The sequence below is a fragment of the Giraffa tippelskirchi genome, chromosome 10 (genome assembly GCF_054371585.1).
Source record: "Giraffa tippelskirchi isolate mGirTip1 chromosome 10, T2T-mGirTip1v1.2.pri, whole genome shotgun sequence".
Lineage (NCBI taxonomy): Eukaryota > Metazoa > Chordata > Mammalia > Artiodactyla > Giraffidae > Giraffa > Giraffa tippelskirchi.
In genome coordinates, this window is record NC_137284.1 from 63,787,441 (window position 1) to 63,806,238 (window position 18,798).

At 42.0% G+C, this 18,798-nt stretch overlaps 1 protein-coding gene across 50 annotated transcripts in view; it reads right to left on the minus strand.

Annotated features, from left to right (window-relative positions):
- Window positions 1-18,798, minus strand: part of ICA1 (islet cell autoantigen 1) — a 170,190-nt gene that overhangs the window by 107,826 nt on the left and 43,566 nt on the right. The gene's annotated exons all lie outside the window — the stretch shown is intronic.

The following is an 18,798-nucleotide window of genomic DNA, read 5'->3' on the forward strand; positions in this document are numbered from 1 at the left end:
GATTGACATTCCCATTAATTTTGTAGGTCCTGTTCTTCATAGCATGGGCAGCCTGTCCCTCTGGGTGTCTCCTTCTAGATTAGGGTAATGATACCAGAATTCTGACCAGTATTTCAAGGAAGAACTCTGCCCCTAGCGAGGGGACAACATACAATGTGAAAGGACAAGGTGGGGCTTGCTGGCCTGACTCACAGGAAGACAATGAGTAACAGCAATGCTGTCAAATGCTCTCAGAACAGGAATTATTCTCTAAGCCACAAAGGGTTCTCAACTAATGCAAAAACAGGCATATAAAAATGCTTGACAGAAAACATGAAAAAGAACAAGATTTCTGATTGAAGCAGAGGTTTCAAAAAAAAAAATACAGTAAAGGGTACCAACTAGAGTCACAAATCTAACTCAAGCTCCTCACAGGGTATATTGAGCCTGATCCAGACGAAACATGCATATCTCATTATTAAGCGGAAACAATGCAGCCAGGTAAGGCTTAAATACTAAAAGCTTGCCAGACCTTGTCACTAGAAAAAGGCAACTATTGTGTGGACAGATACACACTAAGGTCTAAAGGGGATACAATAAGATCATCCACTAGGCACCCATATCTAAAACGTGTGTGTGTGTGTGTGTGTGTGTGTGTGTGTGTGTGTGTGTGTGTGTGTGTGTGTGTGTGTGTGTGTGTGTGTGTGTGTGTGTGTGTGTGTGTGTGTGTGTGTGTGTGTGTATACTAGTCGCTCAGTCATGGGTGACTCTTTATGACCCCATGGACTGTAGCCCACCAGGCTCCTCTGTCCACGGAATTCTCCAGGCAAGGATACTGAGGTGGGTGGCTGTTCCCTTCTCCAGGGGATCTTCCCAACCCAGGGTTTGAACCCAGGTCTCCTGCATTACAGACAGATTCTTTATCACTGAGCCATCAGGGAAGTCCTGGCTACCTCTTACTGCTATAAAATCTATAGAAAAGGGGCAGGCTTCTCAGTTCCCTTAGGACTCTTCCTACATGGATAGCTAATTTCCTCAGGATCTTTATCACCACGTAGAACTGCAACCTGGTCTGATAATACAGCCTGAAGAGTTTCAGTTTTACTCTGAAGGAGAGTGGGCCAGCATTGGGTAGACAAAGCGGGCATGGTCACGGAGAACACAGAGGATTGAGAGGCTAACAGACAAACGTGGTGGATCCTTAAGCAGAGATACATCATGACAAGATTGCTGTTCAGAGAAGGTATGATTTCGGTTAAGTGTGTTTCTGAGTGTGAATGTGGGTGTGTGTGAGAGATAGAGAGAGGCAGACAGACAGACACATCTGTTAGGAGACCTTTCATTAAAGCCCCAGGTGATGAAAAGTCAAGATCAGGTGGTCACAATGAGAAATAAGAGGAAGGGACCACTGCAAGGGAGCTTTTGAAGGGACTCTGAGCAGGATACGATAGGACAAAGGAGATGAAGCTAAGGAATGAGTCAGGTTTTGAGTTTGGGGCCCAGAAGATTGCTAGGGTCAGTCAACAAAGGTGGTAAGTGGTAAAAACACAAAACAGAGGACTGGGGAGGAGACTGGGAGTGGAGATAGGGCAGTGTCACGGTGAGCTGCTGGGATACTTCGTGTGGCCTGTGAAGAGATGTTAGTGTTTCCTAGAAGTTCTCAAATATCTTAAGCAAGAAATCAGGCTTAGAGAGAGAGAAATCCTACAGTCCACCCTGAGACTGTGGAAGTGAAGTCGTGAGAGCTGATGAGGCTGCTTACAGAATGTGAGGATGATGAACGGAGGAGGAGCTGATGAAGATTTTGAGGAATGCCCTGCTCGTCAGCATGAGAATGAAAAGGCAGCAGTCAGTGGGATGAGGGAAGGAGAGAGGAAATTTACCAGAAGAAGCAGAACAGTGAATAGCTGAGAAATTAATCATTCCTCCTCTGTTTCTGAGACTCTGGGTGTAGCTCCCTGCGCTGGTGTTAATCACGTGTGTGTCTGCCTTTCTTCCCGACTGTCTGGAAACCTCCTCAGGGAAAGGATTCTGCATCCCTGCTCTGTCCTTTCAGTGTCTACCTGATACACCTCCTTATATCAGAGAAGTAGCTGCTGAGAAAGCCAAGTGTTGGGGCACAGGTGACATTGTTCACATGTGCCCAGTTCCCTGGCAACCAGAAAGCAAACAGCCACGGGCTATGGCTCCATGTCTACAAGTTCTGCTCCGGACTGCCTGTCCCCTGACCCCCTCTCCCCAACCCTCCCTGCTTTACACACCCTTCTGCCCTGCCCTCTGCTGTTCTTGCCAAGGGAGAAAGAACTCCCCATTCTCCTTATCTCTTAATGTTTTATGGGGAGGAACACAAATACATCTCACTACAGATTTAGTCTGTATCCAACCTAAAAAGGTAAAGTGGGGGTATTTAATACTGGCTGGTTCACAGAATTGTTGAGACGCCTAATGAGGTAATGCATGCAACATTTCTTGTCCCGGGGCCTGGCCCAGAGTGAGCACCCAGTATGTGTTAAGCATCACTCTCAAGTGCTCAACTTGCATACCTAGTACCGAGCACACAGCCATGGCTCAAAAAATGAACAAATAGTTTAAGCTCAATTATAGAAAGCCTTTATCACTCCTCACAAAGCCCTCACGTTTGGATGATTGGGAACCATGTATACACATTCAAAAAAAGCTCCTCCTAACTACGGATTTCTCTTTTATAAAGAAGACAGACACTTTTACTTGCAACCTGAAACAGATATTCAGTGTTTTAACAACAATGTTAGAAAACTGGAATGAAGTCGAAATAAGGTTAGAAATGTTTTAATCCAATCTGACCCTCCCATCAAACACTGTACATAAAAATAAATTATGAAAGCAGGTCAAATGAAAAAGATTTGCTAAACATTTGAAATAAAGCACAGTGGCACGTGTCTGGAGGGTAATTAAGGCTTCTTAACGTCTTTAAGAGCAGTTAGCATAGTTGAAGGAAAGAAAAATACATCAGAACAAGTACAAAATAGCACATTAGAACAATTACAAAGCAGTGTATTAACCAAAAAGTGAATTCTTGGAAGTTCTGGGTTTTAAGTGAGGCTTGGGGAAGACGGTGGCTGTAAATGGACAGGGAGGAAGTTAAGGAAAAGACTTCCTGTTTGGGTGACACAGCCATGAAGTGCAGGGACGTGGGGGCCTGCACTTGCCATGTGAAGGTTGACAGATACACAGAAGGGGTTTTGTTGAGAATCAGAGAGATGAAACTGATGAGGTATAACGTAAAAGGAGCTGAAAGAACACATGGATACAGGAAATTGGACCTAAAACAAATATCTACTGAGTGCCATTTTAGACTCTTGGACATTATGACTTTAAGAAAGATTTAGCCAGGGTGTGAATACTGGTTGAGTTCCAAACTGGTGATATTGGGTGTTTCTACCAAATGTCCAGTTATACTTTCATGATTTGTCATTCTATTTTGTCACTGTTGTTACTTTGCAGGAAATCTGCTGATGGCATTGGCTTCTACTTTTATAACTGCAGATATCTTTTGGACTAAAGTAAAGTGTTTCATGTCTGATTTATTTTTCTATCAATGCAAAAAAAAAAATACAACAAATCTCATTCATGCCCATGGTCAGTGAGTAGAGTGGATGAAAGCCTACATAGCTTATGTTCCAGTTGTAGGAAATTCAAGGTGATCTTTTTTGCAAATAGTGTGTTTTTCTATTTGCTTGTCCATGTACCTGACCTTCTCCATGGCCTGCCTAGGGCATACATCTGCCTGGGATGTGTGGGAGGCTGTTCATGTGGACTGTTACCAGAGAAAGAGAGAGAGGAAGTGGTACTCTCTAGCTCCTGACAGCCCAAATGAGGTTTTTGAAGTCTGCAGCAAGTAATAAGCTTAAAATTCACTTTACCAGACAATAAAGCACTATACAATTTTTCTCCCTCATTTTAGTAGACGGACTTGATCATACTTTTCTTGTGGTGGGGGTTGGGGTGGGGAGGTTAATGATGGGACAGAGAAAGGGAGAAAGCCTGCCCATCCCCTCTGGCTGGGCAAGTCAATCAGGGAAGTGGGCCCTGACCCAGGGGGCCCCACTTTGTCCCACGGAGGGAAAGCACTGAGGGAAAAACTAAAGGTGGAACGTGGCCTGTCCCACTACCAGCTTGGGAATTTGCAAGAGGGTTGTCTCTCAAGCCTGTCTCTCATCTAAATAAGATGAGCTGCACCCCAGTAAAGCAATGCAGTTGACAACAGAGGGCTGAATTCAGTTCCCCAGTACTGGGTTGGGGAAAAGTTCATTTGGGTTTCTCCATACCCTCTCACAGGAAAATCTGAATGAACTTTTTGGCAAACCCAATATTTCCCTTTTCATTGTGTTCATGGGGTTGGCATCCGGTCCCATCACTTCAAGGCAAATAGATGGGGAAAAAATGGAAACAGTGGCAGATTTTATTTTCTTGGGCTCAAAAATCACTGTGGAGGGTGACTGCAACTCCAAAATAAAAAGACGCTTGCTCCTCAGAAGACAAGCTATGACAAATCTAAACAGTGTATTGAAAAGCAGAGATGTCACTTTGCCGACAAAGTTCCATATACTCAAAGCTACTGTTTTTCCAGTAGTCATGTACGGATGTGAGAGCTGGACCATAAAGAAGACTAAGCACCAAAGAATTGATGCTTTCAAATTATGGTGCTGGAGAAAACTCTTGGGAATCCCTTGGACAGCAAGGAGATCAAAACGGTCAATCCTAAAAGAAATCAACCCTGAATATTCACTGGAAGGACTGAGGCTAAAGCTGAAAATACAATACTTCGGCCACCTGATGGGAAGAGCTGACTTATTGGAAAAGATCCTGATGCTGGGAAAGATTGAGGGCAAGAGGAGAAGGGGACAACAGAGGATGAGATGGTTGGATGGCATCACCAACTCTGGACATGAGTTTGAGCAAACTCAGGGAGATGGTGAAGGACAGAGAAGCCTGGCATGCTGCAGTCCATGGGGTCACAAAGAGTTGGACACAACTGAATGACTGAACAGCAACAACAAATATTTCCCTCTCAGGGTGTGGAGAGGAAGAAATTCAGAGAATCTCACATTCTCTGAGAAGGAAAAGGAAGGTGGCAAAGGGAGCGGGTTTGTGAGCTTGCCAGGGAGTGGCCCTGGGTTGAGGGCCAAATTGGAATCTAACGTAGTCTGAGTTGCCATTAGGTGATTCATCAGGGGAAGGTGGTGAAGGCTCTTTGAACATTGCCAGGGCGGAGGAAGGAGACCAGGCATCAACCCAGCCACAGGTTTTAGGGATACATCATGCAAGCCCAGAATGGCCATGCTGCAGCAATGACAAGAAAGGAGCCAGGGGACAGAGAGTAGCTTCAAGGATGCCATCTACCCTCTCCCTCCAGGACACAGTCAGCCAGTGCCCTCCTGGGCAGGATGAGGGAGAATGGAATTCTGAAAGAGCATCCCAAAAGGGTCTATTTCAACCAGAGCGAGTAGGAAAGAGAATTTTAAACAGATTCAACATTTAAAATGAAATGAGGGAGGCTATATTTAATCTCATTTAACTGACAAGTCCTGAAGTCCCCACCATGCATGCTCATAAAGAAGCCACTGCAGGTCTAGAAAGTAAGATGTGTGTACACGTGACATATGAGTAAATTTACAACCCCTTCCCACCTGGCCCTGCCACATTCTATGGGACAATAAGAAAGTTACTTAACCTCTCTTAAGCTTCAAAATCCTCATCCATGAAGAGAGGATCATAGTTATCTATCCTCTGGAGAATTTGAATGAGGCTATTCAGGTAAAGTGCTTAAAATAGGAGCTGCCACAAGATAAACTTTCAATAATATATTTCCTAATTTTGACATCATTTCTACTAAGACATTCAACTTCAAAGTTTTCATTGTCCTATTTAAGAGTGGCCACACATCTGTCAAGAAATGTCAAAGAACTGTGCTCCTGAAAGTCTTTATTTTTGATTTCATGGCTTCTCAGGCATCCCTACAAGTACAGGATGTCATTCTGGGACAAACGAAAATTTTTTTTTTCACACCATCCCCGACTGTTTCTCACTACAGGAAGTAACTCAAAGCAGGACGTCACTGCTCATGAACGATGTTAGCTGTAACAGACCACAGAACAAGATGATGGCGGTGGTGGATGACCCAGTGCTGGAGACTTTTCTGTCTCAGGCTGATTTGGTCTTAAGAAACGGACCAACTACAGGCAGTAGTCAAACCACACAAATGAGAAAGGATGCAGACAGAGAAGATTGATTTATGATGCTACAGGCATTTTAAAAAAACATGCATATCGGGACAGTAATAGTGCCAGATTGCTCCTGGAAAATTCCATCCTTAGTCATGTGTAAATTAATTCTCAGAGCTGTTTGCTAGGTGCTCACAAAGTGGTAAGTTCTTGAGTAATCGACTAGAGATATTAACTAACCCGAGGCTCCATCCCAGCTCTGTCAGTTTCCTGAGTCAACCTGAAGAGCATTAAGGAAACTTCAGCTGAAACAGGAGAAGAAATCTAATGAGCGAGGTTATATTGATCAAAGATGGGCAAAGTAAGTGTATTTGAGTGTCTGTGATATACCAATTTCTAGGCTCAAGGGTTTAAGAAAACGTGTATGATAAATACCAAAAAATACAATTATGCTTAATATAGTAGAATTTGAGGGGGGGAGGGTCTCATTTAGTGACCTTTTCATATAATTCAACTTTATTTTTAAAAACAATCTTAAAAATAAGAAATGTTTATACGTTTGACACCTGTCTTTGGGCATGTCTTATTAAACAGAACAAAATCATTTTTTCTGATGGGTCAGTCATCACTGGAGCATCAATTATTCCACAGTGGTGTGCTGGGAAAATATGTCTCAAGGTATGATCCACACAAGTAAATCACCTTGGAAGCTCATTAAAAATCATACTCTTGGGTTCTACCTCCTGCCTCCTGAATCAGAATCCTTGGTTGGGACCTAGGATTCTCCATGTCCTACTCACTTCTCAGAGGAATCTTAAAGAACCCAAGCCAGAGAGGCCTGAATTCAGGGTTAGGAGTATGTCCTTTACTGGAAATGGATCAGGAGGCCACCTATCTTTCTGAGCCTATTTGCTGTAAGGTCTCTGGTACTTTCCTCTTATGAGTATTAACCTTTTTGCAATGCACTGGCTTTAAGCCTATAAGCTGACACACAGGATCCTCGGCCAGGTGCTGGCCTTTGTGATGTCAGCCTCCCATCCTTGAGCCTTATCCTGTCTGTTCAGGCCTGGGGGCTCTAAAAAGTATACCACAGCAGAGTTCAAGCACCTGGCCCCCAGGACTGATGTGGAGACACCAGCCATTTTGCATTGCAAATTGCACTCACAGAATAAAATGAAGTGGGAGAAATGCTACAAGCCTAACACAGAACATAAGACTAACACAGAACATAAGCCCTTGGGGTCAGAGAAAATGAGAACAGAAAATGTGGAATGTGCTGGAAGAGGTGGTTGCTACCTTAATGCGAGGTTCGGTCTCTTCTACCACAGAAACATTTTCCCCTGTGGTGACTAAGAACTATAAAGGATCCATTTGTCGGGTTTGGATGTGGAAGAACTCAGGGCAGAGGTGGTGGCAACATCATTGACTGTGGAGTCAAGAGGACTTGGGTCGAATCCTGTCTTATACATGTGGCTGTAGGCAAGTCAGTCAGGCCCATGGCACCTCAGTGGTCCTAGCTATGAAACAGGACAAAGAATTCAGGCCCTCACTGAACTGTTGTGTAGCTCCAACCAAGTAATGAATATGAAACAGCTTGTAAACTGAAGACACCTTACAAATATTTAACCAGAAATATCCTGTACTGTATACATACTTAAGTTGCTGCTACATTTTATCTATAACACAGAATGCTAAGAAAAACCCTAGGCTGGGAAAAAATTCAAGTATGTTAATTATCTTCACATAAATAAACCTATCATATTGTTCAATATGGAGCTTAAATATCTGCTGTGCTTTTGTACCATGGAAAAGATAGCTTTAAACAAAAAATGAGCAGTGCTTTGACTTTCACACAACTTGTATTTAACATTCTCTTAAAATGTGCTATTCTTATTTTCTTGATTAAAGAATAAGTGAAAAAGTTGATCAAATCTTCATTTTCAAAACCTTCTTTCCTAACATTCATTTCTTAATGACATGATTTATTAGCTGAAACTGCAAAATGGTGGGGGAAATGGGGACATGTCGGGAGAGAAGAGGGACAGGTAGGTCGATACAGAATACAAGAGGTTTTGCTCCAAACCTAAAATACACTACGGATGGGGAAGAGGGGGCTAACTTAAGAAATCTAATCATTGTCTGGCTTCACATCACTACTTTTAGCTGTTGTCTTCTCATCACAGAGTAGAAGACGTGCAAACATTTTTAAAGGCAAAGCTGGTTCTTTCAGCAGAGAATTAAAATTAAAAGCAGACACAGCCTGGATAATAAGTAGCAATAAAAGCTTTCACTGACATAGCTTCAATTTACAAATCACTGGCTTTTCCTGGCAGTGCTCGGGGAAGGAGGGTGAGGAAGTATCGCCTACATGGCCTGGATGAGGAAGATATGGAAAGCTTTAAAATTAAAGATGTGTTTCAACTTTTTATTCTCAAACACTTGATTTATGGTGACCATGATAAAATTCCAGGGAAACCTGAGTCTGCTCTGCAGACTCTGGAAGCCCGGGGAGCAACTATGTCCTTATGCCTTCCCCAGCACTTCTGATTTTGACATGTATACTGTGTGAGTGGGAGCCCAGGCCATAATGTGTGTACAAAAAGATGTGTGGTTTAGAATCAGCATATATTTCCATTTTTCCCTAGATTTGAGCAGTAGAAGGCCCTTGTGAGAGTATTAAAAAATAAACTAGGAATAAATAAATACTAGGAAGCTAAAGGGATGTGACGGATTTATAGAACTGATATTGCTTCTTAAGAAATGTTCATGACAAAATTTAGGGCTCACAGGAGCATAAATACTCTTGGTTTAGTTTCTAAAACCTGGAAGACGACCAATAAAAAGGAACTGATGAAATTGCTAGATTTAGAGAAAAGCGTGCAGAGATGCTGTAGGGGAAGATTTTGTCTGAGCCTGTTAAGTAGTGTGAATGAGAATTAGAAGCGGATGGAGAACACAGGACAGGTCACTAAAGCCAGCAGAACCCCCCCACACACACACACACACTAAGTAAGAGGTCCAACACCAACCTATAGATGCTGCAATGCTGCAGCCCAACTCAGAGGCCCCAGCCTGGGTGGAAAATGTGGAGACAATCCCCTCTGAAAGAGAAGTCCTCTTTCCCTTTGATTCTTCTTTGGGAAAGAGTTTTCTCTACGTTCTCATTTGGTGCAAAACACAGAGCTCATTTCTTCTGGGATGCAGTTGAGGGAGAATGGAAAAAGTTATCTTTCTACTTCTTCACCTCTTCCCAACCCTATGAGAAGAAGCCTAACTCTGCTTATTCTAGTTCTCTTAGAACAGTGAAGGCTTTGAAAAGAAACATTCTCATTGTTCTTGATTTTGGTAGGTTTCCCTCAGGCACTGGTTTTGATTGTCTTATTCCTCAGTGACTTGACCACCTCACATGACTCTCCCTGCTGATGGCTTTCGAGAATGACTTCATCCTCCAACCTCCTCCATCCAGCTGACCTATGACATAACCTTGGGAAGTCGGCTTCCCATCTTTGCCTCTAACACGTCTTCCCTCTTCCCTTTATTATTATGAAAAACAAACTGAAAATCCCTCTTCATTTCTGCCAAACTAAGGGAGTTTTCTGTCATTATCCCTTTCTTTTTTCTTCTATCAAATCTTATCTGTTCCCATTCTGGTCTCAGTTATTCTCATTATTTTTTATACATTATTATTTTAAGGATAACATATGCACACGGTATGAAATTTAAAAGGCACAAAAAGGAATACAGTACAACTCCAACCTCATTCTCATCTCTGTTTCTCTCCTCTCCTCTCCTCTCTAATCTAGTCCCCTGCCTCAGAAGCAACTACTATTGCCAGGTTCTCCTGTCTCTTTCTTTCCCTCATTTAAGATAAAAAAAAAAAAACTTGAAAGGGAACGAGATCCTAAATGTAATACATTTTAACTCTGCTAACTTCTTTTCAGCATTCAATTTGAGAAATTTCTTCATTTATTTTCCATTCAGGCGTCTATGGGCTTTCCATATGGTTCTTCCTCCCTAGATGTGGGTATTTTCCAAGTCTCTTTGCCTGGATCTCTCTCAGAACATAAACTAATACCCATGAACTATTTTTGCCCCTAAGAATGCAGAGTCCCATCTCTAAAGGCCCAGGGGAAAAAAAGATTTAAAAGAACAAAGCAGGAAAAAACTCCCATCCTTCATTTGTTTATATAATTAATCTATCTTGAGTGGTATCCCTTATTCCAATGTCAGCAGTCACCAGAAGAACCACAGTCAGGAATCAGCATCTAAATGACAATGGTTGTCTCAGAATCACAGCTGGGGAGTGAATTTAAATAGATGGATGGACAGATAGATGGGTCGCTGGATAGAAAGAGCCAATCAACTGTGAAGTGTTACCAAGCCCGAAAATCATATTTCATTTGATGAGAACAACAGAAGCCTGATTAATGCATGTGGGAATTTCATTTCAAAGTTATACATATGGCCTTTCAAGGGCTGCTTCTTCTTAGGGCTCCCTGAGTCCATGTAAAATTGGCCAGTGTAAGATTTTAGGGCTCCTATATGAGTTTCATTTATCTTGTGTGATGATTAAGTGTGGGATAATTGTTGAACAGGAAATGGAATTTTTTCACTTGGGGGATAATATTCTTCTACCTGGAATTGTCCTGAACAAGTTTATGCTAGAAGGGTAAGCACACACACGTTGATGCTTTCTGTTTAAGGTTTTACTTTTACCAAAAACTTATTAAGGGAGGTAAAAGGAAGCCTTCTGAAAGGGGTGAGTTAAATCATACATGATTTAGCAAGCAGAGCAACCATGCCCAGGTCATACACTGGGTCATATGTAGGCCTCCTTGGCTAATTTCCCTCTGAGATTAAAATTATATCTGTTCCCTGGAGACCAAAGAATCACAGATACCTTTTTCTTTTTTTTAAATCTCAGATCTGTGAATGGAAAACACCAGTTTTCAATGGACTCATTCTTGTGATAGTTCGAACACTAATGTATGGGTGGATCTGGAATTGAGATGAAGATGAGTTTCACTGACAGACAGGAAAACCTGTGAAACCACTGACAGTCTATGACTCCACTATGAGGCCAACACTGCTTGGATAAATCTCGTCAGGGATGCTTTGTTGGGGGTTCACAAAAATAATTTAACAATTTAAAAATTGGTTTTCAATTTTTTTCAATATCCCTTGGTGACAAACTAACACAGAACCCCAGTTTGTTTGTTTGTTTTTACATAAAGCAATTGTGATCCAGAGCTTTTTTCCTGAAACACTAACTCTCCATAGCCAATTTATAAATCCAGTCTGATTTAAAAGTGACAATGTAGACAACCACCAAATTATGTTTTTCTGTCACAGAAAAGTCTGGTTGGAGAGAAGAATGTATTTGAAAATCCCTTTAACGCTAATAAAAGTAACTTACAGTGCTGTAAAGCTATTGGCACTCAGGAAATAGTAGATGTATTACTGCTATTTGAGATTAAATAAAATCTTCATCCCATTTTGTATGTCTAAGAAAACCACCATTTTGGAAAATAAAAATAATATCATAGTGGAATAGATCCCCAAAACAGAAACATTTAAAAAGAGGGTGTTAAGTTAATCCAGCAAAGTGCAACAATCTTCTTTTATACAAAATTCTTGAAGATGGTGGTAAAAACTGCAATCAATTTACCATGAGAGAGTAAGAAAAATAGCTGGGAAAGATGATACTTGAGCTGCTAACCAAAAGGAAGAGGGTACTCTAGAGGGATATGCAGACATGACAGGCTTGGAGGCTGAAACTATAGCAACAGTGACTAGTACACCATGCTACCTGAAGCAGTAATTTTCCATTAAACTGTAATCTAAAAGGACACCTTCTCCAGGAGCTCCTGAAAGGAGACAGAGGCAGATGGAATTGGGTATGTTTTGGGGAAGGGGAGATGGTATCATGAGCACCAGCCATCACCCTGATCCCCGCAACCAAAAGCACAGTGTGATGAAACATGGAAATAACCAACCCACCTGAGACATTCTAGCTGCCGAGGGACTGAGAAAGCCATAGTCATAAGATTTGGATCTGGAACCTGATGGTTCTCAGTAAAATCCATATGTTTTGTATGCTATCGTCCATAAAATTCTCGAGACCAGGCTTGCATATGCCATCCAAGACATCTAAGTCTTAGGAAGAAAAACCAGACAATCTGGCAAAAGGAAAACTATCTTGGACTAGAACAGTTCACACTTTGATAATGAACTGTTGTCCAGAGTCCATTTTGAGAGTTTAGCAAGGTTTCCCCCCAAACAGTTAGAGAAATGCCATATGCAAAGATTTGACACCTCTTTTAAGACAGAGGGGGAAAAAAAATCTACTTTAAACTGTAGTTTTTATGGTATTACATACATTTATTTTTAAAAATCATAGAAATATTTATGATTCTTGTAGAAATTAATAAATGATGAATCAGTATGTGTAGATAGTATCTTCCAAGATGATACTATCCAAATCAAATGACTCCTTGCTTGCATAGCCTGAGTCTCATTTTTATTCAACAAATCAAATGACTCCTTGCTTGCATAGCCTGAGTCTCATTTTTATTCAATGGTAGGATTAAATAAAACACTAAGAAGAAATTATAACACTAAAACTAGATATTTATCATGTTTTTGGAGTTCAAAGTGTGGTCTTAAAGAGTTACTTGCACACTGATGTTAATAGCAGCCTTATTTACAATAGCCAAAGTGTTAGTTGCTCAGTTGTGTCCGACTCTTTGTGACGCCATGGACTGTAACTTCCCTGTAACTCGCCACTGGCTTATCACCCCAATCCAGGCCATCACCACGGGTGGAGGCAGAGCTGGGGCCAGGGTGAAGAGTCACCCTGAGGAGCATGACGCTCCTTCGTCCTCTCTGTTCCCAACCACTAGGAGCAGTTAGCCAGTATAAGCTTCCCAAGAGTTAGCTGCTTTGTGCCTGCTTTTCCAAATGGTCTTGGCCTAACCCTGAAATTAATTTTTTCTCTTCAAGTTCAGTGGAGAAAAATCAATGAAGACACACAGGGCCCCAAAGGCCTCATCGCATGAAATTCAGAAATGAAAGCAAGGGGATCACAATCTGTCACCCTTTCCACATTGTACCATGTGAACATGGCATGTTTTCCCTCTGGTGGTTAGGCAGCATCAAGGAAGAGCAACCCGGGGAATGGAGACTAGCAGCTAGACTGAACCTTCCCGGGCACCACAGAAAACAGGCGCCCTAGCTAAACCACCAAGACAGACACAAAGCACACGTCAAAAAGCAACAAATGAAAATGGAGGACTTTGAAACAGGACAGCGTGTGCTGGCTTCACAAAAGGAACTTTCACCTCGTCAAAGAGCTCGAGCCAGTGCCGAGAATTTTAGAACCAGAAGAGACGGGGTGATAAGGGGTCAAATCCTCCCTCTGCTTTTTTTTTTTTCTCACAAGAACTGTTTTTATTTTTTCACAGTGTAAGGGTAAATATAATCTTTTTTCTTTTTTTTCTCCCTTAATTGGAGGATAACTGAGGCAGAAGATCTGGAGAAGGAAGGGCATGGCAACCCACTCCAGTATCCTTGTCTGGAGAATCCCATGGACAGAGGAGCCTGGCGGGCTACAGCCCATGGAGTCACAAAGAGTTGGACACAACTAAAGCAACTTAGCACGCATGAGGTAGAAGAACAGATAAGTGAGCTGGAAGATAGAATGGTGGAAATAACTGCTGAAGAGCAGAATAAATAAAAAGGAATGAAAACAACTGAGGATAGTCTCAGAGGCCTCTGGGACAGTATTAAAGGCATCAACATTTGAATTATAGGGCTCCCTCTGCTTTTATGTACGAATTGGGTAAAGCTCCTGAGTGGGGCCTTTACAGACACTTAGTGCTGGCTTATCGTATGGACCCAATCCTGACATTTTCCAGCACTCGCTCAACATGACTTGTTGGGTGGAGCCCTGAAGTTGGCCCTGAACAGAAGCGGAATGCTGGGTTTAGGCCCAAAGGCTGGATGGCTCAGACAGAGAGGAAGGGCCTTTCTCACAGAATGGGGAGATGGCTGAGTGGTGACTTGCCTGCATTACTTGGCATCTCCAGATCCCACGGGACCTGCCCTCAATTGCTGAAAGAGCCTGACCTCTGACAAAGACCAATGATTTCAGCAGTAATTAATGATACTGTCAAATTAATTAACCCAAGTCTTTGTCCACAGGAAGAAAAATCCCTCTGATGTCAATACTGCTCGTTACTAGTCCTTGACCAAGCTCTGCGGACCCAAACCTTCAGTAAGGGCATGGGACACCACTGAGTGATGGCCCTAAAAGGTCTCCCCCTGCACCCGACACCTATTGAGCCACCACCAGTTGTTAATAAACCTTCTCATGGTAACATATCCTTTGATAATACGACTTCAGTGAATTCACAGTTCTCCAAAACCTAACACTCTTTAAATAGGTACAAGCCTGAGAACACTCATGTGTATCTTCCACACTCTTTACAATACCTTTTTGACACCCTTTTGAATTATGATGATGAAATGCAAGACGAATGCTGTAGGATTTCATTAAAACATTTAATAAATGGCCCTCATTAAAACGCCAGTTCCCTTGTCCTTATCTATAAGGACTCCAGCTAATCCAAATGCCTGCATAGACATTTCCATATCATCTCTTTAGAGGATTCAGAACTATTTTCTTACACCTAACACAGCTTTCATTCCATTTAGAATAATTACCCTCTATCCCATTTCTGACTTTCAAGAAAAACAAGACACTTAATTGACCACAGGAGGACTCTCTCAAGGGCACCAGGCTGCAAAAGCTCTTGTGTGAGCTCACAACTTAAGCTGATGTAATCTGCTACAAGAAGCTGACTTCTATTTTTAAGTTATACCCTTTTACTCTGCCTTCAAAGGGCACATATATCACACGTTGTAACTGCTCATAAAATACTTTGTGGCCTTGTCTCCCATCCATTTCCCTCCTGGGGTGAATCGCATTGTCAGGAGGGGTTTCCAACAGGAGTCCAGCTCTACCCATTGACATTGATCCACCATTTCCCATGATTTGGTCCTTAGGAGAAGAGCTCCACGAGGCCCTACTCTCCAGGTGTCTTTTTTTTTTTTTAAATAAATTTATTTATTTTAGTTGGGGGCTAATTATTTTACAATATTGTAGTGGTTTCTGCCATACATTGACATGAATCAGCCATGGGTTTACATGTGTTCCCCCTCCTGGACCCCCCTCCCACCTCCCTCCCCATCCCATCCCTCTGGGCCATCCCATTGCCCCAGCCCTGAGCATTTGTCTCATGCATCGAACCTGGAATGGTGTTCTGTTTCACATATGATAATATACATGTTTCAATGCTATTCTCCCAGGTGTCTTGTTTACCATGTCATTTTGACAGCAAACAGATGACCAGCAGGGTCGCTCTTGAGAGCCGGCATCGGCATCAGGCTTTCCCACCTCCTCGTGTCTCCCTCCCCAAAGACAGCACTTCATAAATGCTTATTAACGCTGCCACCCAGAGCTCTGTCACTAGGTCCGTGTGTCCAAAGGGTGTCAGCCTGAAAACAGATCATTTGCTTTGTTTAATTTTAAGTTTTTCATTCATCATTTCGGTCATGCTCACTGTGTGTTATTAAAAAAAAAGTCGTTTAGCATCTCGAAAACACTGAGGGAAAAAAGCCTCAGTTGGAAGTGAAAGTACGTTTGATCTTGCTATTTATTTACATATATGCATTCTGCTTGTTTCTGAAAAAAAATGGAGCTCTGTAGTTAACCGTGGGGCTGCTATGGAGTCTGCTGGAGGTCAGAACGGGACATTTCTCCCTAGTCTACTTCCCTCTTCGCTGCTTGGGCACCCTGTCTCGTCCACTTCGCTTTTCATACTCTGGTTGCAGGGGCCTAAAAGGAGCTAAATGTGTTCTGTTTCCTTTCACCCAAAGGCCTTTGTCCACACTGCTTCCTCAGACTGGAACTCTGTTCTGCAGTACCCTCTCCCTCCACCCCACTCCCTCCCGCTCATCCTTCACAGGTGGTTTAGATGCTACTTCCTCCAGGAAGCCCATCAGGTCAGGGGTATTCCTGCCACACCATGGGCCACAGTTCATCTTACCACACCATGCTTACGTGCTCTGTCTCTAAGTGACTGCCTGGGACAGCAGGGCAGCCCTTATGTCTGCTCACTTACCACTGTATTGGCCTGGCACAAGGTGGGTTTCAATATCATTTGTTGGATGAATGAATAAATATATGAGGGTACCCTAAAGACTGCAACCAGAGAGGGGTCATACTTCTGAGGTATGAATTAGAATTTTGTTTTCTCAGAAAGTATGAACTCAAAGAATAGAATTTAATTCAGGATTCATGAGCTAAAATGTGAAGAAGACTGTAAAGCAATCCTCCTCCAATTAAAGATAAATTAAAAAAAACACAAATAAGAACTCAAAAAAAAAAAAAAAAGGGAAGCAGGCAGCTGGCTCTGAGGAAACTAAACTCCTCCCCTCCGCCCCCAACACACACACAGTGACTCCTACTCTTGCAGGGGATTCAGAAATGCCTTTTGCTAACTCTTTCCCAGAGAGATAAATGGAGACTCTGTTTAAAACAGAATCCCGCTGGGACAAAACACTAACGGTGGCTCCAAGTTAAGATTCATGTTATGAACTCCAAGCGAACAGCAACCTCCACCCTTTATATTCATTCCAAAGAGGGCAGCAAGCCACAAACCCATAATGTTACTTCTTACTTGCAAAACCATATATATAAATTCCCCAAACATTATAAAGTCAGTTGCATGGGGCGGAAAGGCTCTGCAGGTGTGAGAAGGCATGAATCTGGCACGCAAATGGCATGGCTGGCATCTGGCCATCTGATATGGGTGCTAACCAGGGTCACGTGCTGGGCTGGCCCGGGGATTGTTAGTAAAGAGAACTAAACTGGTTCCTATCTTCATGGAGAGGCTAGTCTAATCAAGTATACACTTGCATACAGACTCTCTTTAAAAAAAAAAAAATTCTTTCCTGAAATTCTAAGTACACCATGTTCAGCTATTAAATTAAATCCAGCATACATGGGATTGTGGAGGAAGGCATTGCTTCAGCTACTTCTGCATGGCAAAGAATTAAAAAAAAAAAACAACCCATATTTTCCAAAATCAACAGATAGATGACACTAGAGAGGGGGTAATGTTTCGACATTTAAACAATGACGAAGCGTTCTTGGTTTATTTCATCCTTACACAGCTAGTAACCACCCTTCATAACAAAACTAAATAAATACAATTTCACATGAAAATTCTTCTGCCTTTCAGAATAATTTTACATTTATTACCTGGCACACAGAAGTGTGTGCTCAGTAAATGTATGTTGAATGAATAACCACAGGAGGGTTGTAACTATGAAAATGCCTTTGTCAATCTTGGGTATGCTGTTTAACTCCCCTTTATTCTCTTCTTAAAGAAAAAATGATGCATATTTTCTAGGATTCTGATTTTTCATTTCCCTGTCATTTCATTGATCATGTACTAGTTACTTAGGTATCACTTCCCTCCTCTGTAAAATTAAGTCTGTGTCTTGGTTACTGTGAGGCTTAAAGGAGGTAGTAAATATAGAGTGACTGGCTTACACCCTGCAGATAATGTTGGGGCTTTTGTTTCCTTTTTCCTTTTTAACCTCTCCATTCCATCCTCTTCCAAGCTCCAAATAAAATGTCAAAGACAAACCAAATTGCCAGCCTGATTAAAAAGCCAGGAAATTTCAAATGTAACCTGGGCTCGCCAACATCTAGCTATCAACTGTTGAAAAGTTTTATTTACTATTTTGGGGCCTTGGTTTTCTCTTTAACTAACTCATCTTTAAGGAACTTTTCAGGTCTGAATTTCCATGAGCTCAGAAACCTGTCTTATTGAGGAGCTGGCTACTGAGAACACATTAATGTCATCTATGATCAGAAAGAAAATGGTCTCTGAGTCCCTTCATAAAGAGGGATTCCAAATGACAAACCAAAGTAAAATTCTCCTTTTAAAAGGATTTTTGTCAATCTAGTACCTGGGTCAACGTTTGGTGACCCTATTCTTAAGCAACAGAAGGTTCCTCTTTTCCCTCCCCCCATATACCCCCCCATCTCCCCATCCGACCTCTCCCTCCATCTAACCTCCTGCACACCAGAAAGGTTTCCCATCCACTGCCCTGCAATGATGTAGTTAGAAATCTAGGGATTTTAAGCAATATCACAATTACAAATAGATCATTTGAAATGAGTAAGACAATTGACACAATATTATGTCAAATCTAACATTTGCTAGATTTTTGTTGTCTTTCATACCCTGAAATATACCCAAGTCCATCAAACAAAGACTTACCAAGATGATACACAACAAAAACCTCTCTGTATTTTCATAAATATTCAGTGTATGACTGCCACCTAGTGGTGCAACATATCCTTGCATGACCAATCTCCAAACAGCTAAATGGACTTGGGACACTAAAAACCAACCAAACATTGTCCCTCTGCCGCTCACCAGTCATTTTAGGGAAATTTAAGAACATAGCCACCTCCTCAGCTATCTATTTTGCTCATACAAATATGTGAACGGTCTACTGCAGATGGAGTCAATGCCAC